Source organism: Ranitomeya imitator, chromosome 2, assembly GCF_032444005.1.
Source record: "Ranitomeya imitator isolate aRanImi1 chromosome 2, aRanImi1.pri, whole genome shotgun sequence".
In the NCBI taxonomy this organism is placed as follows: domain Eukaryota; kingdom Metazoa; phylum Chordata; class Amphibia; order Anura; family Dendrobatidae; genus Ranitomeya; species Ranitomeya imitator.
In genome coordinates, this window is record NC_091283.1 from 389,649,045 (window position 1) to 389,675,145 (window position 26,101).

The 26,101-nt window shown below is 59.2% G+C and overlaps 1 protein-coding gene across 1 annotated transcript in view; it reads left to right on the plus strand.

Annotated features, from left to right (window-relative positions):
• The first annotated feature begins 302 nt into the window (after window positions 1–302).
• LOC138667018 (gastrula zinc finger protein XlCGF57.1-like) overlaps window positions 303–26,101 on the plus strand; it is an 86,966-nt gene continuing 61,167 nt past the window's right edge. The window contains exon 1 of the mRNA XM_069755260.1: window positions 303–364. The gene's annotated coding sequence lies outside the window, so the exon portion shown is untranslated. The remainder of the gene's footprint in view (window positions 365–26,101) is intronic.

The following is a 26,101-nucleotide window of genomic DNA, read 5'->3' on the forward strand; positions in this document are numbered from 1 at the left end:
GGGGCGACAGAGGACCGGACCGGGCGGGGGCGACAGAGGACCGGACGGGGCGGGGGCAACAGAGGCTCCTTCCTCAGGCAGACACCCCGTCCAGCATGCACATGCATCCCCATGTAAGCAACATCTCCTCTTTCTCCCCAGGCAGATTCCCACTCACCTGATTTGTGACTATGGAGAATGACCCCAAAATACCCCAAATCCTGCACGAAATCCCGCCATGACATCCACAGCTTCCTCATGTCTGCTCTATGGAGGAAGAAGCGCCGCCCCTTCAGGTCACATGGGCATGACGTCAGGAGAGGTCCTTCAGCCGACTTGGATTTAGCCTCTACCATGTAAGAGCTGAAGGGAGCAGTCTGCACTGGTGAGCGGTAATGGGGGAGCAGGGACTGTGTGATAGAGGGGACAGGACTCAGTCCTGGGGGGCACCGGGACTCTGCACATTAGGGTACAGCCGGCTCCACATGTAAGAGCTGAAGGGAGAAGTCTGCACTGGTGAGCGGTAATGGGGGAGCAGGGACTGTGTGATAGAGGGGACAGGACTCAGTCCTGGGGGGGCACCGGGACTCTGCACATTAGGGTACAGCCGGCTCCACATGTAAGAGCTGAAGGGAGAAGTCTGCACTGGTGAGCGGTAATGGGGGGCAGGGACTGTGTGATAGAGAGGACAGGACTCAGTTCTGGGAGGCACCGGGACTCTGCACATTAGGGTACAGCCGGCTCCACATGTAAGAGCTGAAGGGAGAAGTCTGCACTGGTGAGCGGTAATGGGGGAGCAGGGACTGTGTGATAGAGGGGACAGGACTCAGTCCTGGGGGGCACCAGGACTCTGCACATTAGGGTACAGCCGGCTCCACATGTAAGAGCTGAAGGGAGAAGTCTGTACTGGTGAGCGGTAATGGGGGAGCAGGGACTGTGTGATAGAGGGGACAGGACTCAGTCCTGGGGGGCACCGGGACTCTGCACATTAGGGTACAGCCGGCTCCACATGTAAGAGCTGAAGGGAGAAGTCTGCACTGGTGAGCGGTAATGGGGGAGCAGGGACTGTGTGATAGAGGGGACAGGACTCAGTCCTGGGGGGGCACCGGGACTCTGCACATTAGGGTACAGCCGGCTCCACATGTAAGAGCTGAAGGGAGAAGTCTGCACTGGTGAGCGGTAATGGGGGGCAGGGACTGTGTGATAGAGAGGACAGGACTCAGTTCTGGGAGGCACCGGGACTCTGCACATTAGGGTACAGCCGGCTCCACATGTAAGAGCTGAAGGGAGAAGTCTGCACTGGTGAGCGGTAATGGGGGAGCAGGGACTGTGTGATAGAGGGGACAGGACTCAGTCCTGGGGGGCACCGGGACTCTGCACATTAGGGTACAGCCGGCTCCACATGTAAGAGCTGAAGGGAGAAGTCTGTACTGGTGAGCGGTAATGGGGGAGCAGGGACTGTGTGATAGAGGGGACAGGACTCAGTCCTGGGGGGCACCGGGACTCTGCACATTAGGGTACAGCCGGCTCCACATGTAAGAGCTGAAGGGAGAAGTCTGCACTGGTGAGCGGTAATGGGGAGTAGGACTGTGTGATAGAGGGGACAGGACTCAGTCCTGGGGGGCACCGGGACTCTGCACATTAGGGTACAGCCGGCTCCACATGTAAGAGCTGAAGGGAGAAGTCTGCACTGGTGAGCGGTAATGGGGGAGCAGGGACTGTGTGATAGAGGGGACAGGACTCAGTCCTGGGGGGCACCGGACTCTGCACATTAGGGTACAGCCGGCTCCACATGTAAGAGCTGAGGGGAGAAGTCTGCACTGGTGAGCGGTAATGGGGGAGCAGGGACTGTGTGATAGAGGGGACAGGACTCAGTCCTGGGGGGCACCGGGACTCTGCACAGTAGGGTACAGCCGGCTCCACATGTAAGAGCTGAAGGGAGAAGTCTGCACTGGTGAGCGGTAATGGGGGAGCAGGGACTGTGTGATAGAGGGGACAGGACTCAGTCCTGGGGGGCACCGGGACTCTGCACATTAGGGTACAGCCGGCTCTACATGTAAGAGCTGAGGGGAGAAGTCTGCACTGTTGAGCGGTAATGGGGGAGCAGGGACTGTGTGATAGAGGGGACAGGACTCAGTCCTGGGGGGCACCGGGACTCTGCACATTAGGGTACAGCCGGCTCCACATGTAAGAGCTGAAGGGAGAAGTCTGCACTGGTGAGCGGTAATGGGGGAGCAGGGACTGTGTGATAGAGGGGACAGGACTCAGTCATGGGGGGGCATCGGGACTCTGCACATTAGGGTACAGCCGGCTCCACATGTAAGAGCTGAAGGGAGAAGTCTGCACTGGTGAGCGGTAATGGGGGGCAGGGACTGTGTGATAGAGGGGACAGGACTCAGTCCTGGGGGGCACCGGGACTCTGCACATTAGTGTACAGCCGGCTCCACATGTAAGAGCTGAAGGGAGAAGTCTGCACTGGTGAGCGGTAATGGGGGAGCAGGGACTATGTGATAGAGGGGACAGGACTCAGTCCTGGGGGGCACCGGACTCTGCACATTAGGGTACAGCCAGCTCCACATGTAAGAGCTGAGGGGAGAAGTCTGCACTGGTGAGCGGTAATGGGGGAGCAGGGACTGTGTGATAGAGGGGACAGGACTCAGTCCTGGGGTGGCACCGGGACTCTGCACATTAGGGTACAGCCGGCTCCACATGTAAGAGCTGAAGGAGAAGTCTGCACTGGTGAGCGGTAATGGGGGAGCAGGGGCTGTGTGATAGAGGGGACAGGACTCAGTCCTGGGGGGCACCGGGACTCTGCACATTAGGGTACAGCCGGCTCCACATGTAAGAGCTGAAGGAGAAGTCTGCACTGGTGAGCGGTAATGTGGGAGCAGGGGCTGTGTGATAGAGGGGACAGGACTCAGTCCTGGGGGGCACCGGGACTCTGCACATTAGGGTACAGCCGGCTCCACATGTAAGAGCTGAAGGGAGAAGTCTGCACTGGTGAGCGGTAATGGGGGAGCAGGGGCTGTGTGATAGAGGGGACAGGACTCAGTCCTGGGGGGCACCGGGACTCTGCACATTAGGGTACAGCCGGCTCCACATGTAAGAGCTGAAGGGAGAAGTCTGCACTGGTGAGCGGTAATGGGGGAGCAGGGACTGTGTGATAGAGGGGACAGGACTCAGTCCTGGGGGGCACCGGGACTCTGCACATTAGGGTACAGCCGGCTCCACATGTAAGAGCTGAAGGAAGAAGTCTGCACTGGTGAGCGGTAATGGTGGAGCAGGGACTGTGTGATAGAGGGGACAGGACTCAGTCCTGGGGGGCACCGGGACTCTGCACATTAGGGTACAGCCGGCTCCACATGTAAGAGCTGAAGGGAGAAGTCTGCACTGGTGAGCGGTAATGGGGGAACAGGGACTGTGTGATAGAGGGGACAGGACTCAGTCCTGGGGGGCACCGGGACTCTGCACATTAGGGTACAGCCGGCTCCACATGTAAGAGCTGAAGGAAGAAGTCTGCACTGGTGAGCGGTAATGGTGGAGCAGGGACTGTGTGATAGAGGGGACAGGACTCAGTCCTGGGGGGCACCGGGACTCTGCACATTAGGGTACAGCCGGCTCCACATGTAAGAGCTGAAGGAAGAAGTCTGCACTGGTGAGCGGTAATGGTGGAGCAGGGACTGTGTGATAGAGGGGACAGGACTCAGTCCTGGGGGGCACCGGGACTCTGCACATTAGGGTACAGCCGGCTCCACATGTAAGAGCTGAAGGGAGAAGTCTGCACTGGTGAGCGGTAATGGGGGAGCAGGGACTGTGTGATAGAGGGGACAGGACTCAGTCCTGGGGGGCACTGGGACTCTGCATATTAGGGTACAGCCGGCTCCACATGTAAGAGCTGAAGGGAGAAGTCTGCACTGGTGAGCGGTAATGGGGGGCAGGGACTGTGTGATAGGGGGACAGGACTCAGTCCTGGGGGGCACCGGGACTCTGCACATTAGGGTACAGCCGGCTCCACATGTAAGAGCTGAAGGGAGAAGTCTGCACTGGTGAGCGGTAATGGGGGAGCAGGGACTGTGTGATAGAGGGGACAGGACTCAGTCCTGTGGGGCACCGGGACTCTGCACATTAGGGTACAGCCGGCTCCACATGTAAGAGCTGAAGGGAGAAGTCTGCACTGGTGAGCGGTAATGGGGGGCAGGGACTGTGTGATAGAGGGAACAGGACTCAGTCCTGGGGGGCACCGGGACTCTGCACATTAGGGTACAGCCGGCTCCACATGTAAGAGCTGAAGGGAGAAGTCTGCACTGGTGAGCGGTAATGGGGGAGCAGGGACTGTGTGATAGAGGGGACAGGACTCAGTCCTGTGGGGCACCGGGACTCGCACATTAGGGTACAGCCGGCTCCACATGTAAGAGCTGAAGGGAGAAGTCTGCTCTGGTGAGCGGTAATGGGGGAGCGGGGACTGTGTGGTAGAAGGGACAGGACTCAGTCCTGGGGGGGCACCGGGACTCTGCACATTAGGGTACAGCCGGCCCCACATGTAAGAGCTGAAGGGAGAAGTCTGCACTGGTGAGCGGTAATGGGGGAGCAGGGGCTGTGTGATAGAGGGGACAGGACTCAGTCCTGGGGGCACCGGGACTCTGCACATTAGGGTACAGCCGGCTCCACATGTAAGAGCTGAAGGAGAAGTCTGCACTGGTGAGCGGAAATGGGGGGCAGGGACTGTGTGATAGAGGGGGCAGGACTCAGTCCGGGGGGGCACCGGGACTCTGCACATTAGGGTACAGCCGGCTCCACATGTAAGAGCTGAAGGGAGAAGTCTGCACTGGTGAGCGGTAATGGGGGAGCAGGGACTGTGTGATAGAGGGGACAAGACTCAGTCCTGGGGGCACCGGGACTCTGCACATTAGGGTACAGCCGACTCCACATGTAAGAGCTGAAGGGAGAAGTCTGCACTGGTGAGCGGTAATGGGGGAGCAGGGACTGTGTGATAGAGGGGACAGGACTCAGTCCTGGGGGGCACCGGGACTCTGCACATTAGGGTACAGCCGGCTCCACATGTAAGAGCTGAAGGGAGAAGTCTGCACTGGTGAGCGGTAATGGGGGAGCAGGGACTGTGTGATAGAGGGGACAAGACTCAGTCCTGGGGGCACCGGGACTCTGCACATTAGGGTACAGCCGACTCCACATGTAAGAGCTGAAGGGAGAAGTCTGCACTGGTGAGCGGTAATGGGGGAGCAGGGACTGTGTGATAGAGGGGACAGGACTCAGTCCTGGGGGGGCATCGGGACTCTGCACATTAGGGTACAGCCGGCTCCACATGTAAGAGCTGAAGGGAGAAGTCTGCACTGGTGAGCGGTAATGGGGGGCAGGGACTGTGTGATAGAGGGGACAGGACTCAGTCCTGGGGGGCACCGGGACTCTGCACATTAGTGTACAGCCGGCTCCACATGTAAGAGCTGAAGGGAGAAGTCTGCACTGGTGAGCGGTAATGGGGGAGCAGGGACTATGTGATAGAGGGGACAGGACTCAGTCCTGGGGGGCACCGGACTCTGCACATTAGGGTACAGCCAGCTCCACATGTAAGAGCTGAGGGGAGAAGTCTGCACTGGTGAGCGGTAATGGGGGAGCAGGGACTGTGTGATAGAGGGGACAGGACTCAGTCCTGGGGGGCACCGGGACTCTGCACATTAGGGTACAGCCGGCTCCACATGTAAGAGCTGAAGGAGAAGTCTGCACTGGTGAGCGGTAATGGGGGAGCAGGGACTGTGTGATAGAGGGGACAGGACTCAGTCCTGGGGGGCACCGGGACTCTGCACATTAGGGTACAGCCGGCTCCACATGTAAGAGCTGAAGGAGAAGTCTGCACTGGTGAGCGGTAATGGGGAGCAGGGGCTGTGTGATAGAGGGGACAGGACTCAGTCCTGGGGGGCACCGGGACTCTGCACATTAGGGTACAGCCGGCTCCACATGTAAGAGCTGAAGGGAGAAGTCTGCACTGGTGAGCGGTAATGGGGGAGCAGGGGCTGTGTGATAGAGGGGACAGGACTCAGTCCTGGGGGGCACCGGGACTCTGCACATTAGGGTACAGCCGGCTCCACATGTAAGAGCTGAAGGGAGAAGTCTGCACTGGTGAGCGGTAATGGGGGAGCAGGGACTGTGTGATAGAGGGGACAGGACTCAGTCCTGGGGGGCACCGGGACTCTGCACATTAGGGTACAGCCGGCTCCACATGTAAGAGCTGAAGGAGAAGTCTGCACTGGTGAGCGGTAATGGGGAGCAGGGGCTGTGTGATAGAGGGGACAGGACTCAGTCCTGGGGGGCACCGGGACTCTGCACATTAGGGTACAGCCGGCTCCACATGTAAGAGCTGAAGGGAGAAGTCTGCACTGGTGAGCGGTAATGGGGGAGCAGGGGCTGTGTGATAGAGGGGACAGGACTCAGTCCTGGGGGGCACCGGGACTCTGCACATTAGGGTACAGCCGGCTCCACATGTAAGAGCTGAAGGGAGAAGTCTGCACTGGTGAGCGGTAATGGGGGAGCAGGGACTGTGTGATAGAGGGGACAGGACTCAGTCCTGGGGGGCACCGGGACTCTGCACATTAGGGTACAGCCGGCTCCACATGTAAGAGCTGAAGGAAGAAGTCTGCACTGGTGAGCGGTAATGGTGGAGCAGGGACTGTGTGATAGAGGGGACAGGACTCAGTCCTGGGGGGCACCGGGACTCTGCACATTAGGGTACAGCCGGCTCCACATGTAAGAGCTGAAGGGAGAAGTCTGCACTGGTGAGCGGTAATGGGGGAGCAGGGACTGTGTGATAGAGGGGACAGGACTCAGTCCTGGGGGGCACCGGGACTCTGCACATTAGGGTACAGCCGGCTCCACATGTAAGAGCTGAAGGAAGAAGTCTGCACTGGTGAGCGGTAATGGTGGAGCAGGGACTGTGTGATAGAGGGGACAGGACTCAGTCCTGGGGGGCACCGGGACTCTGCACATTAGGGTACAGCCGGCTCCACATGTAAGAGCTGAAGGAAGAAGTCTGCACTGGTGAGCGGTAATGGTGGAGCAGGGACTGTGTGATAGAGGGGACAGGACTCAGTCCTGGGGGGCACCGGGACTCTGCACATTAGGGTACAGCCGGCTCCACATGTAAGAGCTGAAGGGAGAAGTCTGCACTGGTGAGCGGTAATGGGGGAGCAGGGACTGTGTGATAGAGGGGACAGGACTCAGTCCTGGGGGGCACCGGGACTCTGCACATTAGGGTACAGCCGGCTCCACATGTAAGAGCTGAAGGAAGAAGTCTGCACTGGTGAGCGGTAATGGTGGAGCAGGGACTGTGTGATAGAGGGGACAGGACTCAGTCCTGGGGGGCACCGGGACTCTGCACATTAGGGTACAGCCGGCTCCACATGTAAGAGCTGAAGGGAGAAGTCTGCACTGGTGAGCGGTAATGGGGGGCAGGGACTGTGTGATAGAGGGGACAAGACTCAGTCCTGGGGGGCACCGGGACTCTGCACATTAGGGTACAGCCGGCTCCACATGTAAGAGCTGAAGGGAGAAGTCTGCACTGGTGAGCGGTAATGGTGGAGCAGGGACTGTGTGATAGAGGGGACAGGACTCAGTCCTGGGGGGCACCGGGACTCTGCACATTAGGGTACAGCCGGCTCCACATGTAAGAGCTGAAGGGAGAAGTCTGCACTGGTGAGCGGTAATGGGGGAGCAGGGACTGTGTGATAGAGGGGACAGGACTCAGTCCTGGGGGGCACTGGGACTCTGCATATTAGGGTACAGCCGGCTCCACATGTAAGAGCTGAAGGGAGAAGTCTGCACTGGTGAGCGGTAATGGGGGAGCGGGGACTGTGTGGTAGAAGGGACAGGACTCAGTCCTGGGGGGGCACCGGGACTCTGCACATTAGGGTACAGCCGGCCCCACATGTAAGAGCTGAAGGGAGAAGTCTGCACTGGTGAGCGGTAATGGGGGAGCAGGGGCTGTGTGATAGAGGGGACAGGACTCAGTCCTGGGGGCACCGGGACTCTGCACATTAGGGTACAGCCGGCTCCACATGTAAGAGCTGAAGGAGAAGTCTGCACTGGTGAGCGGTAATGGGGGAGCAGGGGCTGTGTGATAGAGGGGACAGGACTCAGTCCTGGGGGGCACCGGGACTCTGCACATTAGGGTACAGCCGGCTCCACATGTAAGAGCTGAAGGAGAAGTCTGCACTGGTGAGCGGTAATGGGGGAGCAGGGGCTGTGTGATAGAGGGGACAGGACTCAGTCCTGGGGGGCACCGGGACTCTGCACATTAGGGTACAGCCGGCTCCACATGTAAGAGCTGAAGGGAGAAGTCTGCACTGGTGAGCGGTAATGGGGGAGCAGGGACTGTGTGATAGAGGGGACAAGACTCAGTCCTGGGGGCACCGGGACTCTGCACATTAGGGTACAGCCGGCTCCACATGTAAGAGCTGAAGGGAGAAGTCTGCACTGGTGAGCGGTAATGGGGGAGCAGGGACTGTGTGATAGAGGGGACAGGACTCAGTCCTGGGGGGCACCGGGACTCTGCACATTGGGGTACAGCCGGCTCCACATGTAAGAGCTGAAGGGAGAAGTCTGCACTGGTGAGTGGTAATGGAGGAGCAGGGACTGTGTGATAGAGGGGACAGGACTCAGTCCTGGGGGGCACCGGGACTCTGCACATTAGGGTACAGCCGGCTCCACATGTAAGAGCTGAAGGAAGAAGTCTGCACTGGTGAGCGGTAATGGGGGAGCAGGGACTGTGTGATAGGGGGGACAGGACTCAGTCCTGGGGGGCACCGGGACTCTGCACATTAGGGTACAGCCGGCTCCACATGTAAGAGCTGAAGGGAGAAGTCTGCACTGGTGAGCGGTAATGGGGGAGCAGGGACTGTGTGATAGAGGGGACAGGACTCAGTCCTGGGGGGCACCGGGACTCTGCACATTAGGGTACAGCCGGCTCCACATGTAAGAGCTGAAGGGAGAAGTCTGCACTGGTGAGCGGTAATGGGGGAGCAGGGACTGTGTGATAGAGGGGACAGGACTCAGTCCTGGGGGGCACCGGGACTCTGCACATTAGGGTACAGCCGGCTCCACATGTAAGAGCTGAAGGAAGAAGTCTGCACTGGTGAGCGGTAATGGGGGAGCAGGGACTGTGTGATAGAGGGGACAGGACTCAGTCCTGGGGGGCACCGGGACTCTGCACATTAGGGTACAGCCGGCTCCACATGTAAGAGCTGAAGGGAGAAGTCTGCACTGGTGAGCGGTAATGGGGGAGCAGGGACTGTGTGATAGAGGGGACAGGACTCAGTCCTGGGGGGCACCGGGACTCTGCACATTAGGGTACAGCCGGCTCCACATGTAAGAGCTGAAGGGAGAAGTCTGCACTGGTGAGCGGTAATGGGGGAGTAGGGACTGTGTGATAGAGGGGACAGGACTCAGTCCTGGGGGGCACTGGGACTCTGCATATTAGGGTACAGCCGGCTCCACATGTAAGAGCTGAAGGGAGAAGTCTGCACTGGTGAGCGGTAATGGGGGAGCAGGGACTGTGTGATAGAGGGGACAGGACTCAGTCCTGGGGGGCACTGGGACTCTGCATATTAGGGTACAGCCGGCTCCACATGTAAGAGCTGAAGGGAGAAGTCTGCACTGGTGAGCGGTAATGGGGGAGCAGGGACTGTGTGATAGAGGGGACAGGACTCAGTCCTGGGGGGCACCGGGACTCTGCACATTAGGGTACAGCCGGCTCCACATGTAAGAGCTGAAGGGAGAAGTCTGCACTGGTGAGCGGTAATGGGGGAGCAGGGACTGTGTGATAGAGGGGACAGGACTCAGTCCTGGGGGCACCGGGACTCTGCACATTAGGGTACAGCCGGCTCCACATGTAAGAGCTGAAGGGAGAAGTCTGCACTGGTGAGCGGTAATGGGGGAGCAGGGACTGTGTGATAGAGGGGACAGGACTCAGTCCTGGGGGGCACCGGGACTCTGCACATTAGGGTACAGCCGGCTCCACATGTAAGAGCTGGAGGAGAAGTCTGCACTGGTGAGTGGTAATGGGGGAGCAGGGACTGTGTGATAGAGGGGACAGGACTCAGTCCTGGGGGGGCACCGGGACTCTGCACATTAGGGTACAGCCGGCTCCACATGTAAGAGCTGAAGGGAGAAGTCTGCACTGGTGAGCGGTAATGGGGGAGCAGGGACTGTGTGATAGAGGGGACAGGACTAAGTCCTGGGGGGCACCGGGACTCTGCACATTAGGGTACAGCCGGCTCCACATGTAAGAGCTGAAGGGAGAAGTCTGCACTGGTGAGCGGTAATGGGGGAGCAGGGACTGTGTGATAGAGGGGACAGGACTCAGTCCTGGGGGGCACCGGGACTCTGCACATTAGGGTACAGCCGGCTCCACATGTAAGAGCTGGAGGAGAAGTCTGCACTGGTGAGTGGTAATGGGGGAGCAGGGACTGTGTGATAGAGGGGACAGGACTCAGTCCTGGGGGGCACCGGGACTCTGCACATTAGGGTACAGCCGGCTCCACATGTAAGAGCTGAAGGAAGAAGTCTGCACTGGTGAGCGGTAATGGTGGAGCAGGGACTGTGTGATAGAGGGGACAGGACTCAGTCCTGGGGGGCACCGGGACTCTGCACATTAGGGTACAGCCGGCTCCACATGTAAGAGCTGGAGGAGAAGTCTGCACTGGTGAGCGGTAATGGGGGGGCAGGGACTGTGTGATAGAGGGGACAGGACTCAGTCCTGGGGGGCACCAGGACTCTGCACATTAGGGTACAGCCGGCTCCACATGTAAGAGCTGAAGGGAGAAGTCTGCACTGGTGAGCGGTAATGGGGGGCAGGGACTGTGTGATAGAGGGGTCAGGACTCAGTCCTGGGGGGCACCGGGACTCTGCACATTAGGGTACAGCAGGCTCCACATGTAAGAGCTGAAGGGAGAAGTCTGCACTGGTGAGCGGTAATGGGGGAGCAGGGACTGTGTGATAGAGGGGACAGGACTCAGTCCTGGGGGGCACCGGGACTCTGCACATTAGGGTACAGCCGGCTCCACATGTAAGAGCTGAAGGGAGAAGTCTGCACTGGTGAGCGGTAATGGGGGAGCAGGGACTGTGTGATAGAGGGGACAGGACTCAGTCCTGGGGGGCACCGGGACTCTGCACATTAGGGTACAGCCGGCTCCACATGTAAGAGCTGAAGGGAGAAGTCTGCACTGGTGAGCGGTAATGGGGGAGCAGGGACTGTGTGATAGAGGGGACAGGACTCAGTCCTGGGGGGCACCAGGACTCTGCACATTAGGGTACAGCCGGCTCTACATGTAAGAGCTGAAGGGAGAAGTCTGCACTGGTGAGCGGTAATGGGGGAGCAGGGACTGTGTGATAGAGGGGACAGGACTCAGTCCTGGGGGGCACCGGGACTCTGCACATTAGGGTACAGCCAGCTCCACATGTAAGAGCTGAGGGGAGAAGTCTGCACTGGTGAGCGGTAATGGGGGGGCAGGGACTGTGTGATAGAGGGGACAGGACTCAGTCCTGAGGGGCACCGGGATTCTGCACATTAGGGTACAGCCGGCTCCACATGTAAGAGCTGAAGGGAGAAGTCTGCACTGGTGAGCGGTAATGGGGGAGCAGGGACTGTGTGATAGAGGGGACAGGACTCAGTCCTGGGGGGCACCGGGACTCTGCACATTAGGGTACAGCCGGCTCCACATGTAAGAGCTGAAGGGAGAAGTCTGCACTGGTGAGCGGTAATGGGGGAGCAGGGACTGTGTGATAGAGGGGACAGGACTCAGTCCTGGGGGGCACGGGACTCTGCACATTAGGGTACAGCCGGCTCCACATGTAAGAGCTGAAGGGAGAAGTCTGCACTGGTGAGCGGTAATGGGGGGCAGGGACTGTGTGATAGAGGGGACAGGACTCAGTCCTGGGGGGCACCGGGACTCTGCACATTAGGGTACAGCCGGCTCCACATGTAAGAGCTGAAGGGAGAAGTCTGCACTGGTGAGCGGTAATGGGGGGCAGGGACTGTGTGATAGAGGGGACAGGACTCAGTCCTGGGGGGCACCGGGACTCTGCACATTAGGGTACAGCCGGCTCCACATGTAAGAGCTGAAGGGAGAAGTCTGCACTGGTGAGCGGTAATGGGGGAGCAGGGACTGTGTGATAGAGGGGACAGGACTCAGTCCTGGGGGGCACGGGACTCTGCACATTAGGGTACAGCCGGCCCCACATGTAAGAGCTGAAGGGAGAAGTCTGCACTGGTGAGCGGTAATGGGGGAGCAGGGACTGTGTGATAGAGGGGACAGGACTCAGTCCTGGGGGGCACCGGGACTCTACACATTAGGGTACAGCCGGCCCCACATGTAAGAGCTGAGGGGAGAAGTCTGCACTAGTGAGCGGTAATGGGGGAGCAGGGACTGTGTGATAGAGGGGACAGGACTCAGTCCTGGGGGCACCGGACTCTGCACATTAGGGTACAGCCGGCTCCACATGTAAGAGCTGAAGGGAGAAGTCTGCACTGGTGAGCGGTAATGGGGGGCAGGGACTGTGTGATAGAGGGGACAGGACTCAGTCCTGGGGGGCACCGGGACTCTGCACATTAGGGTACAGCCGGCTCCACATGTAAGAGCTGAAGGGAGAAGTCTGCACTGGTGAGCGGTAATGGGGGAGCAGGGACTGTGTGATAGAGGGGACAGGACTCAGTCCTGGGGGGCACGGGACTCTGCACATTAGGGTACAGCCGGCCCCACATGTAAGAGCTGAAGGGAGAAGTCTGCACTGGTGAGCGGTAATGGGGGAGCAGGGACTGTGTGATAGAGGGGACAGGACTCAGTCCTGGGGGGCACCGGGACTCTGCACATTAGGGTACAGCCGGCTCCACATGTAAGAGCTGAAGGGAGAAGTCTGCACTGGTGAGCGGTAATGGGGGAACAGGGACTGTGTGATAGAGGGGACAGGACTCAGTCCTGGGGGGCACCGGGACTCTGCACATTAGGGTACAGCCGGCTCCACATGTAAGAGCTGAAGGGAGAAGTCTGCACTGGTGAGCGGTAATGGGGGAGCAGGGACTGTGTGATAGAGGGGACAGGACTCAGTCCTGGGGGCACCGGGACTCTGCACATTAGGGTACAGCCGGCTCCACATGTAAGAGCTGAAGGGAGAAGTCTGCACTGGTGAGCGGTAATGGGGGAGCAGGGACTGTGTGATAGAGGGGACAGGACTCAGTCCTGGGGGGCACCGGGACTCTGCACATTAGGGTACAGCCGGCTCCACATGTAAGAGCTGAAGGGAGAAGTCTGCACTGGTGAGCGGTAATGGGGGAGCAGGGACTGTGTGATAGAGGGGACAGGACTCAGTCCTGGGGGGCACCGGGACTCTGCACATTAGGGTACAGCCGGCTCCATATGTAACAGCTGAAGGGAGAAGTCTGCACTGGTGAGCGGTAATGGGGGAGCAGGGACTGTGTGATAGAGGGGACAGGACTCAGTCCTGGGGGGCACCGGGACTCTGCACATTAGGGTACAGCCGGCTCCACATGTAAGAGCTGAAGGGAGAAGTCTGCACTGGTGAGCGGTAATGGGGGAGCAGGGACTGTGTGATAGAGGGGACAGGACTCAGTCCTGGGGGGCACCGGGACTCTGCACATTAGGGTACAGCCGGCTCCACATGTAAGAGCTGAAGGGAGAAGTCTGCACTGGTGAGCGGTAATGGGGGAGCAGGGACTGTGTGATAGAGGGGACAGGACTCAGTCCTGGGGGGCACCGGGACTCTGCACATTAGGGTACAGCCGGCTCCATATGTAACAGCTGAAGGGAGAAGTCTGCACTGGTGAGCGGTAATGGGGGAGCAGGGACTGTGTGATAGAGGGGACAGGACTCAGTCCTGGGGGGCACCGGGACTCTGCACATTAGGGTACAGCCGGCTCCACATGTAAGAGCTGAAGGGAGAAGTCTGCACTGGTGAGCGGTAATGGGGGAGCAGGGACTGTGTGATAGAGGGGACAGGACTCAGTCCTGGGGGGCACCGGGACTCTGCACATTAGGGTACAGCCGGCTCCACATGTAAGAGCTGAAGGGAGAAGTCTGCACTGGTGAGCGGTAATGGGGGGGCAGGGACTGTGTGATAGAGGGGACAGGACTCAGTCCTGGGGGGCACCGGGACTCTGCACATTAGGGTACAGCCGGCTCCACATGTAAGAGCTGAAGGGAGAAGTCTGCACTGGTGAGCGGTAATGGGGGAGCAGGGACTGTGTGATAGAGGGGACAGGACTCAGTCCTGGGGGGCACCGGGACTCTGCACATTAGGGTACAGCCGGCTCCATATGTAACAGCTGAAGGGAGAAGTCTGCACTGGTGAGCGGTAATGGGGGAGCAGGGACTGTGTGATAGAGGGGACAGGACTCAGTCCTGGGGGGCACCGGGACTCTGCACATTAGGGTACAGCCGGCTCCACATGTAAGAGCTGAAGGGAGAAGTCTGCACTGGTGAGCGGTAATGGGGGAGCAGGGACTGTGTGATAGAGGGGACAGGACTCAGTCCTGGGGGGCACCGGGACTCTGCACATTAGGGTACAGCCGGCTCCACATGTAAGAGCTGAAGGGAGAAGTCTGCACTGGTGAGCGGTAATGGGGGAGCAGGGACTGTGTGATAGAGGGGACAGGACTCAGTCCTGGGGGGCACCGGGACTCTGCACATTAGGGTACAGCCGGCTCCACATGTAAGAACTGAAGGGAGAAGTCTGCACTGGTGAGCGGTAATGGGGGAGCAGGGACTGTGTGATAGAGAGCACAGGACTCAGTCCTGGGGGGCATCGGGACTCTGCACATTAGGGTACAGCCGGCTCCACATGTAAGAGCTGAAGGGAGAAGTCTGCACTGGTGAGCGGTAATGGGGGAGCAGGGACTGTGTGATAGAGGGGACAGGACTCAGTCCTGGGGGGCACCGGGACTCTGCACATTAGGGTACAGCCGGCTCCACATGTAAGAGCTGAAGGGAGAAGTCTGCACTGGTGAGCAGTAATGGGGGGGCAGGGACTGTGTGATAGAGGGGACAGGACTCAGTCCTGGGGGGCACTGGGACTCTGCATATTAGGGTACAGCCGGCTCCACATGTAAGAGCTGAAGGGAGAAGTCTGCACTGGTGAGCGGTAATGGGGGAGCGGGGACTGTGTGGTAGAAGGGACAGGACTCAGTCCTGGGGGGGCACCGGGACTCTGCACATTAGGGTACAGCCGGCTCCACATGTAAGAGCTGAAGGAGAAGTCTGCACTGGTGAGCGGTAATGGGGGAGCAGGGGCTGTGTGATAGAGGGGACAGGACTCAGTCCTGGGGGGCACCGGGACTCTGCACATTAGGGTACAGCCGGCTCCACATGTAAGAGCTGAAGGGAGAAGTCTGCACTGGTGAGCGGTAATGGGGGAGCAGGGACTGTGTGATAGAGGGGACAGGACTCAGTCCTGGGGGGCACCGGGACTCTGCACATTGGGGTACAGCCGGCTCCACATGTAAGAGCTGAAGGGAGAAGTCTGCACTGGTGAGTGGTAATGGAGGAGCAGGGACTGTGTGATAGAGGGGACAGGACTCAGTCCTGGGGGGCACCGGGACTCTGCACATTAGGGTACAGCCGGCTCCACATGTAAGAGCTGAAGGGAGAAGTCTGCACTGGTGAGCGGTAATGGGGGAGCAGGGACTGTGTGATAGAGGGGACAGGACTCAGTCCTGGGGGGCACCGGGACTCTGCACATTGGGGTACAGCCGGCTCCACATGTAAGAGCTGAAGGGAGAAGTCTGCACTGGTGAGTGGTAATGGAGGAGCAGGGACTGTGTGATAGAGGGGACAGGACTCAGTCCTGGGGGGCACCGGGACTCTGCACATTAGGGTACAGCCGGCTCCACATGTAAGAGCTGAAGGAAGAAGTCTGCACTGGTGAGCGGTAATGGTGGAGCAGGGACTGTGTGATAGAGGGGACAGGACTCAGTCCTGGGGGGCACCGGGACTCTGCACATTAGGGTACAGCCGGCTCCACATGTAAGAGCTGGAGGGAGAAGTCTGCACTGGTGAGCGGTAATGGGGGAGCAGGGACTGTGTGATAGAGGGGACAGGACTCAGTCCTGGGGGGCACCGGGACTCTGCACATTAGGGTACAGCCGGCTCCACATGTAAGAGCTGAAGGGAGAAGTCTGCACTGGTGAGCGGTAATGGGGGAGCAGGGACTGTGTGATAGAGGGGACAGGACTCAGTCCTGGGGGGCATCGGGACTCTGCACATTAGGGTACAGCCGGCTCCACATGTAAGAGCTGAAGGGAGAAGTCTGCACTGGTGAGCGGTAATGGGGGAGCAGGGACTGTGTGATAGAGGGGACAGGACTCAGTCCTGGGGGGCACCGGGACTCTGCACATTAGGGTACAGCCGGCTCCACATGTAAGAGCTGAAGGGAGAAGTCTGCACTGGTGAGCGGTAATGGGGGAGCAGGGACTGTGTGATAGAGGGGACAGGACTCAGTCCTGGGGGGCACCGGGACTCTGCACATTAGGGTACAGCCGGCTCCACATGTAAGAGCTGAAGGGAGAAGTCTGCACTGGTGAGCGGTAATGGGGGAGCAGGGACTGTGTGATAGAGGGGACAGGACTCAGTCCTGGGGGGGCACCGGGACTCTGCACATTAGGGTACAGCCGGCTCCACATGTAAGAGCTGAAGGGAGAAGTCTGCACTGGTGAGCGGTAATGGGGGAGCAGGGACTGTGTGATAGAGGGGACAGGACTCAGTCCTGGGGGGGCACCGGGACTCTGCACATTAGGGTACAGCCGGCTCCACATGTAAGAGCTGAAGGGAGAAGTCTGCACTGGTGAGCGGTAATGGGGGAGCAGGGACTGTGTGATAGGGGGGACAGGACTCAGTCCTGGGGGGCACCGGGACTCTGCACATTAGGGTACAGCCGACTCCACATGTAAGAGCTGAAGGGAGAAGTCTGCACTGGTGAGCGGTAATGGGGGAGCAGGGACTGTGTGATAGAGGGGACAGGACTCAGTCCTGGGGGGCACCGGGACTCTGCACATTAGGGTACAGCCGACTCCACATGTAAGAGCTGAAGGGAGAAGTCTGCACTGGTGAGCGGTAATGGGGGAGCAGGGACTGTGTGATAGAGGGGACAGGACTCAGTCCTGGGGGGCACCGGGACTCTGCACATTAGGGTACAGCCGGCTCCACATGTAAGAGCTGAAGGGAGAAGTCTGCACTGGTGAGCGGTAATGGGGGTCAGGGACTGTGTGATAGAGAGGACAGGACTCAGTCCTGGGGGCACCGGGACTCTGCACATTAGGGTACAGCCGGCTCCACATGTAAGAGCTGAAGGGAGAAGTCTGCACTGGTGAGCGGTAATGGGGGAGCAGGGACTGTGTGATAGAGGGGACAGGACTCAGTCCTGGGGGGCACCGGGACTCTGCACATTAGGGTACAGCCGGCTCCACATGTAAGAGCTGGAGGGAGAAGTCTGCACTGGTGAGCGGTAATGGGGGAGCAGGGACTGTGTGATAGAGGGGACAGTACTCAGTCCTGGGGGGCACCGGGACTCTGCACATTAGGGTACAGCCGGCTCTACATGTAAGAGCTGAAGGGAGAAGTCTGCACTGGTGAGCGGTAATGGGGGGGCAGGGACTGTGTGATAGAGGGGACAGGACTCAGTCCTGGGGGGCACCGGGACTCTGCACATTAGGGTACAGCCGGCTCCACATGTAAGAGCTGAAGGGAGAAGTCTGCACTGGTGAGCGGTAATGGGGGAGCAGGGACTGTGTGATAGAGGGGACAGGACTCAGTCCTGGGGGGCACCGGGACTCTGCACATTAGGGTACAGCTAGCTCCACATGTAAGAGCTGAGGGGAGAAGTCTGCACTGGTGAGCGGTAATGGGGGGCAGGGACTGTGTGATAGAGGGGACAGGACTCAGTCCTGGGGGGCACCGGGACTCTGCACATTAGGGTACAGCCGGCTCCACATGTAAGAGCTGAAGGGAGAAGTCTGCACTGGTGAGCGGTAATGGGGGAGCAGGGACTGTGTGATAGAGGGGACAGGACTCAGTCCTGGGGGGCACGGGACTCTGCACATTAGGGTACAGCCGGCCCCACATGTAAGAGCTGAGGGGAGAAGTCTGCACTGGTGAGCGGTAATGGGGGAGCAGGGACTGTGTGATAGAGGGGACAGGACTCAGTCCTGGGGGGCACCGGGACTCTGCACATTAGGGTACAGCCGGCTCCACATGTAAGAGCTGAAGGGAGAAGTCTGCACTGGTGAGCGGTAATGGGGGAGCAGGGACTGTGTGATAGAGGGGACAGGACTCAGTCCTGGGGGGCACGGGACTCTGCACATTAGGGTACAGCCGGCCCCACATGTAAGAGCTGAGGGGAGAAGTCTGCACTGGTGAGCGGTAATGGGGGAGCAGGGACTGTGTGATAGAGGGGACAGGACTCAGTCCTGGGGGGAATCGGGACTCTGCACATTAGGATACAGCCGGCCCCACATGTAAGAGCTGAGGGGAGAAGTCTGCACTAGTGAGCGGTAATGGGGGAGCAGGGACTGTGTGATAGAGGGGACAGGACTCAGTCCTGGGGGGCACCGGAACTCTGCACATTAGGGTACAGCCGGCTCCACATGTAAGAGCTGAAGGGAGAAGTCTGCACTGGTGAGCGGTAATGGGGGAGCAGGGACTGTGTGATAGAGGGGACAGGACTCAGTCCTGGGGGGGCACCGGGACTCTGCACATTAGGGTACAGCCGGCTCCACATGTAAGAGCTGAAGGGAGAAGTCTGCACTGGTGAGCGGTAATGGGGGAGCAGGGACTGTGTGATAGAGGGGACAGGACTCAGTCCTGGGGGGCAGCGGGACTCTGCACATTAGGGTACAGCCGGCTCCACATGTAAGAGCTGAAGGGAGAGGTCTGCACTGGTGAGCGGTAATGGGGGGGCAGGGACTGTGTGATAGAGGGGACCGGACTCAGTCCTGGGGGGCATCGGGACTCTGCACATTAGGGTACAGCCGGCTCAACATGTAAGAGCTGAAGGGAGAAGTCTGCACTGGTGAGCGGTAATGGGGGAGCAGGGACTGTGTGATAGAGGGGACAGGACTCAGTCCTGGGGGGCACCGAGACTCTGCACATTAGGGTACAGCCGGCTCCACATGTAAGAACTGAAGGGAGAAGTCTGCACTAGTGAGCGGTAATGGTGGAGCAGGGACTGTGTGATAGAGGGGACAGGACTCAGTCCTGGGGGGCACCGGGACTCTGCACATTAGGGTACAGCCGGCTCCACATGTAAGAGCTGAAGGGAGAAGTCTGCACTGGTGAGCGGTAATGGGGGAGCAGGGACTGTGTGATAGAGGGGACAGGACTCAGTCCTGGGGGGCATCGGGACTCTGCACATTACGGTACAGCCGGCTCCATATGTAAGAGCTGAAGGGAGAAGTCTGCACTGGTGAGCGGTAATGGGGGAGCAGGGACTGTGTGATAGAGGGGACAGGACTCAGTCCTGGGGGGCACCGGGACTCTGCACATTAGGGTACAGCCGGCTCCACATGTAAGAACTGAAGGGAGAAGTCTGCACTGGTGAGCGGTAATGGGGGAGCAGGGACTGTGTGATAGAGAGCACAGGACTCAGTCCTGGGGGGCATCGGGACTCTGCACATTAGGGTACAGCCGGCTCCACATGTAAGAGCTGAAGGGAGAAGTCTGCACTGGTGAGCGGTAATGGGGGGCAGGGACTGTGTGATAGAGGGGTCAGGACTCAGTCCTGGGGGGCACCGGGACTCTGCACATTAGGGTACAGCCGGCTCCACATGTAAGAGCTGAAGGGAGAAGTCTGCACTGGTGAGCGGTAATGGGGGAGCAGGGACTGTGTGATAGAGGGGACAGGACTCAGTCCTGGGGGGCACCGGGACTCTGCACATTAGGGTACAGCCGGCCCCACATGTAAGAACTGAAGGGAGAAGTCTGCACTGGTGAGCGGTAATGGGGGAGCAGGGACTGTGTGATAGAGGGGACAGGACTCAGTCCTGGGGGGCACCGGGACTCTGCACATTAGGGTACAGCCGGCTCCACATGTAAGAGCTGAAGGGAGAAGTCTGCACTGGTGAGCGGTAATGGGGGAGCAGAGACTGTGTGATAGAGGGGACAGGACTCAGTCCTGGGGGCACCGGGACTCTGCACATTAGGGTACAGCCGGCTCCACATGTAAGAGCTGAAGGGAGAAGTCTGCACTGGTGAGCGGTAATGGGGGAGCAGGGACTGTGTGATAGAGGGGACAGGACTCAGTCCTGGGGGGCACCGGGACTCTGCACATTAGGGTACAGCCGGCTCCACATGTAAGAGCTGAAGGGAGAAGTCTGCACTGGTGAGCGGTAATGGGGGAGCAGGGACTGTGTGATAGAGGGGACAGGACTCAGTCCTGGGGGGCACCGGGACTCTGCACATTAGGGTACAGCCGGCTCCACATGTAAGAGCTGAAGGGAGAAGTCTGCACTGGTGAGCGGTAATGGGGGAGCAGGGACTGTGTGATAGAGGGGACAGGACTCAGTCCTGGGGGGCACCGGGACTCTGCACATTAGGGTACAGCCGGCTCCACATGTAAGAGCTGAAGGGAGAAGTCTGCACTGGTGAGCGGTAATGGGGGAGCAGGGACTGTGTGATAGAGGGGACAGGACTCAGTCCTGGGGGGCACCGGGACTCTGCACATTAGGGTACAGCCGGCTCCACATGTAAGAGCTGAGGGGAGAAGTCTGCACTGGTGAGCGGTAATGGGGGAGCAGGGACTGTGTGATAGAGAGGACAGGACTCAGTCCTGGGGGCACCGGGACTCTGCACATTAGGGTACAGCCGGCTCCACATGTAAGAGCTGAAGGGAGAAGTCTGCACTGGTGAGCGGTAATGGGGGAGCAGGGACTGTGTGATAGAGGGGACAGGACTCAGTCCTGGGGGGCACCGGGACTCTGCACATTAGGGTACAGCCGGCTCCACATGTAAGAGCTGGAGGAGAAGTCTGCACTGGTGAGTGGTAATGGGGGAGCAGGGACTGTGTGATAGAGGGGACAGGACTCAGTCCTGGGGGGGCACCGGGACTCTGCACATTAGGGTACAGCGGGCTCCACATGTAAGAGCTGAAGGGAGAAGTCTGCACTGGTGAGCGGTAATGGGGGAGCAGGGACTGTGTGATAGAGGGGACAGGACTAAGTCCTGGGGGGCACCGGGACTCTGCACATTAGGGTACAGCCGGCTCCACATGTAAGAGCTGAAGGGAGAAGTCTGCACTGGTGAGCGGTAATGGGGGAGCAGGGACTGTGTGATAGAGGGGACAGGACTCAGTCCTGGGGGGCACCGGGACTCTGCACATTAGGGTACAGCCGGCTCCACATGTAAGAGCTGGAGGAGAAGTCTGCACTGGTGAGTGGTAATGGGGGAGCAGGGACTGTGTGATAGAGGGGACAGGACTCAGTCCTGGGGGGCACCGGCACTCTGCACATTAGGGTACAGCCGGCTCCACATGTAAGAGCTGAAGGAAGAAGTCTGCACTGGTGAGCGGTAATGGTGGAGCAGGGACTGTGTGATAGAGGGGACAGGACTCAGTCCTGGGGGGCACCGGGACTCTGCACATTAGGGTACAGCCGGCTCCACATGTAAGAGCTGGAGGAGAAGTCTGCACTGGTGAGTGGTAATGGGGGGGCAGGGACTGTGTGATAGAGGGGACAGGACTCAGTCCTGGGGGGCACTGCACATTAGGGTACAGCCGGCTCCACATGTAAGAGCTGAAGGAAGAAGTCTGCACTGGTGAGCGGTAATGGTGGAGCAGGGACTGTGTGATAGAGGGGACAGGACTCAGTCCTGGGGGGCACCAGGACTCTGCACATTAGGGTACAGCCGGCTCCACATGTAAGAGCTGAAGGGAGAAGTCTGCACTGGTGAGCGGTAATGGGGGGCAGGGACTGTGTGATAGAGGGGTCAGGACTCAGTCCTGGGGGGCACCGGGACTCTGCACATTAGGGTACAGCAGGCTCCACATGTAAGAGCTGAAGGGAGAAGTCTGCACTGGTGAGCGGTAATGGGGGAGCAGGGACTGTGTGATAGAGGGGACAGGACTCAGTCCTGGGGGGCACCGGGACTCTGCACATTAGGGTACAGCCGGCTCCACATGTAAGAGCTGAAGGGAGAAGTCTGCACTGGTGAGCGGTAATGGGGGGCAGGGACTGTGTGATAGAGGGGACAGGACTCAGTCCTGGGGGGCACCGGGACTCTGCACATTAGGGTACAGCCGGCTCCACATGTAAGAGCTGAAGGGAGAAGTCTGCACTGGTGAGCGGTAATGGGGGAGCAGGGACTGTGTGATAGAGGGGACAGGACTCAGTCCTGGGGGGCACCAGGACTCTGCACATTAGGGTACAGCCGGCTCTACATGTAAGAGCTGAAGGGAGAAGTCTGCACTGGTGAGCGGTAATGGGGGGGCAGGGACTGTGTGATAGAGGGGACAGGACTCAGTCCTGGGGGGCATCGGGACTCTGCACATTAGGGTACAGCCAGCTCCACATGTAAGAGCTGAGGGGAGAAGTCTGCACTGGTGAGCGGTAATGGGGGGCAGGGACTGTGTGATAGAGGGGACAGGACTCAGTCCTGGGGGGCACCGGGACTCTGCACATTAGGGTACAGCCAGCTCCACATGTAAGAGCTGAGGGGAGAAGTCTGCACTGGTGAGCGGTAATGGGGGGCAGGGACTGTGTGATAGAGGGGACAGGACTCAGTCCTGGGGGGCACCGGGACTCTGCACATTAGGGTACAGCCGGCTCCACATGTAAGAGCTGAAGGGAGAAGTCTGCACTGGTGAGCGGTAATGGGGGAGCAGGGACTGTGTGATAGAGGGGACAGGACTCAGTCCTGGGGGGCACCGGGACTCTGCACATTAGGTTACAGCCGGCTCCACATGTAAGAGCTGAAGGGAGAAGTCTGCACTGGTGAGCGGTAATGGGGGAGCAGGGACTGTGTGATAGAGGGGACAGGACTCAGTCCTGGGGGGCACCGGGACTCTGCACATTAGGGTACAGCCGGCTCCACATGTAAGAGCTGAAGGGAGAAGTCTGCACTGGTGAGCGGTAATGGGGGAGCAGGGGCTGTGTGATAGAGGGGACAGGACTCAGTCCTGGGGGGCACCGGGACTCTGCACATTAGGGTACAGCCGGCTCCACATGTAAGAGCTGAACGGAGAAGTCTGCACTGGTGAGCGGTAATGGGGGAGCAGGGACTGTGTGATAGAGGGGACAGGACTCAGTCCTGGGGGGCACGGGACTCTGCACATTAGGGTACAGCCGGCCCCACATGTAAGAGCTGAGGGAAGAAGTCTGCACTGGTGAGCGGTAATGGGGGAGCAGGGACTGTGTGATAGAGGGGACAGGACTCAGTCCTGGGGGGCACCGGTACTCTGCACATTAGGGTACAGCCGGCTCCACATGTAAGAGCTGAAGGGAGAAGTCTGCACTGGTGAGCGGTAATGGGGGAGCAGGGACTGTGTGATAGAGGGGACAGGACTCAGTCCTGGGGGGCACGGGACTCTGCACATTAGGGTACAGCCGGCTCCACATGTAAGAGCTGAAGGGAGAAGTCTGCACTGGTGAGCGGTAATGGGGGGGCAGGGACTGTGTGATAGAGGGGACAGGACTCAGTCCTGGGGGGCACCGGGACTCTGCACATTAGGGTACAGCCGGCTCCACATGTAAGAGGTGAAGGGAGAAGTCTGCACTGGTGAGCGGTAATGGGGGAGCAGGGACTGTGTGATAGAGGGGACAGGACTCAGTCCTGGGGGGCACGGGACTCTGCACATTAGGGTACAGCCGGCCCCACATGTAAGAGCTGAGGGGAGAAGTCTGCACTGGTGAGCGGTAATGGGGGAGCAGGGACTGTGTGATAGAGGGGACAGGACTCAGTCCTGGGGGGCACCGGGACTCTGCACATTAGGATACAGCCGGCCCCACATGTAAGAGCTGAGGGGAGAAGTCTGCACTAGTGAGCGGTAATGGGGGAGCAGGGACTGTGTGATAGAGGGGACAGGACTCAGTCCTGGGGGGCACCGGAACTCTGCACATTAGGGTACAGCCAGCTCCACATGTAAGAGCTGAAGGGAGAAGTCTGCACTGGTGAGCGGTAATGGGGGAGCAGGGACTGTGTGATAGAGGGGACAGGACTCAGTCCTGGGGGGCAGCGGGACTCTGCACATTAGGGTACAGCCGGCTCCACATGTAAGAGCTGAAGGGAGAGGTCTGCACTGGTGAGCGGTAATGGGGGGGCAGGGACTGTGTGATAGAGGGGACCGGACTCAGTCCTGGGGGGCATCGGGACTCTGCACATTAGGGTACAGCCGGCTCAACATGTAAGAGCTGAAGGGAGAAGTCTGCACTGGTGAGCGGTAATGGGGGAGCAGGGACTGTGTGATAGAGGGGACAGGACTCAGTCCTGGGGGGCACCGAGACTCTGCACATTAGGGTACAGCCGGCTCCACATGTAAGAGCTGGATGAGAAGTCTGCACTGGTGAGTGGTAATGGGGGAGCAGGGACTGTGTGATAGAGGGGACAGGACTCAGTCCTGGGGGGCACCGGGACTCTGCACATTAGGGTACAGCCGGCTCCACATGTAAGAGCTGAAGGGAGAAGTCTGCACTGGTGAGCGGTAATGGGGGAGCAGGGACTGTGTGATAGAGGGGACAGGACTCAGTCCTGGGGGGCATCGGGACTCTGCACATTAGGGTATAGCCGGCTCCACATGTAAGAGCTGAAGGGAGAAGTCTGCACTGGTGAGCGGTAATGGGGGAGCAGGGACTGTGTGATAGAGGGGACAGGACTCAGTCCTGGGGGGCACCGGGACTCTGCACATTAGGGTACAGCCGGCTCCACATGTAAGAACTGAAGGGAGAAGTCTGCACTGGTGAGCGGTAATGGGGGAGCAGGGACTGTGTGATAGAGAGCACAGGACTCAGTCCTGGGGGGCATCGGGACTCTGCACATTAGGGTACAGCCGGCTCCACATGTAAGAACTGAAGGGAGAAGTCTGCACTGGTGAGCGGTAATGGGGGGCAGGGACTGTGTGATAGAGGGGTCAGGACTCAGTCCTGGGGGGCACCGGGACTCTGCACATTAGGGTACAGCCGGCTCCACATGTAAGAGCTGAAGGGAGAAGACTGCACTGGTGAGCGGTAATGGGGGAGCAGGGACTGTGTGATAGAGGGGACAGGACTCAGTCCTGGGGGGCACCGGGACTCTGCACATTAGGGTACAGCCGGCTCCACATGTAAGAGCTGAAGGGAGAAGTCTGCACTGGTGAGCGGTAATGGGGGGGCAGGGACTGTGTGATAGAGGGGACAGGACTCAGTCCTGGGGGGCACCGGGACTCTGCACATTAGGGTACAGCCGGCTCCACATGTAAGAGCTGAAGGGAGAAGTCTGCACTGGTGAGCGGTAATGGGGGAGCAGGGACTGTGTGATAGAGGGGACAGGACTCAGTCCTGGGGGGCACCGGGACTCTGCACATTAGGGTACAGCCGGCTCCACATGTAAAAGCTGAAGGGAGAAGTCTGCACTGGTGAGCGGTAATGGGGGAGCAGAGACTGTGTGATAGAGGGGACAGGACTCAGTCCTGGGGGCACCGGGACTCTGCACATTAGGGTACAGCCGGCTCCACATGTAAGAGCTGGAGGAGAAGTCTGCACTGGTGAGCGGTAATGGGGGAGCAGGGACTGTGTGATAGAGGGGACAGGACTCAGTCCTGGGGGGCACCGGGACTCTGCACATTAGGGTACAGCCGGCTCCACATGTAAGAGCTGAAGGGAGAAGTCTGCACTGGTGAGCGGTAATGGGGGTCAGGGACTGTGTGATAGAGGGGACAGGACTCAGTCCTGGGGGGCACCGGGACTCTGTACATTAGGGTACAGCCGGCTCCACATGTAAGAGCTGGAGGAGAAGTCTGCACTGGTGAGCGGTAATGGGGGAGCAGGGACTGTGTGATAGAGGGGACAGGACTCAGTCCTGGGGGGCACCAGGACTCTGCACATTAGGGTACAGCCGGCTCTACATGTAAGAGCTGAGGGGAGAAGTCT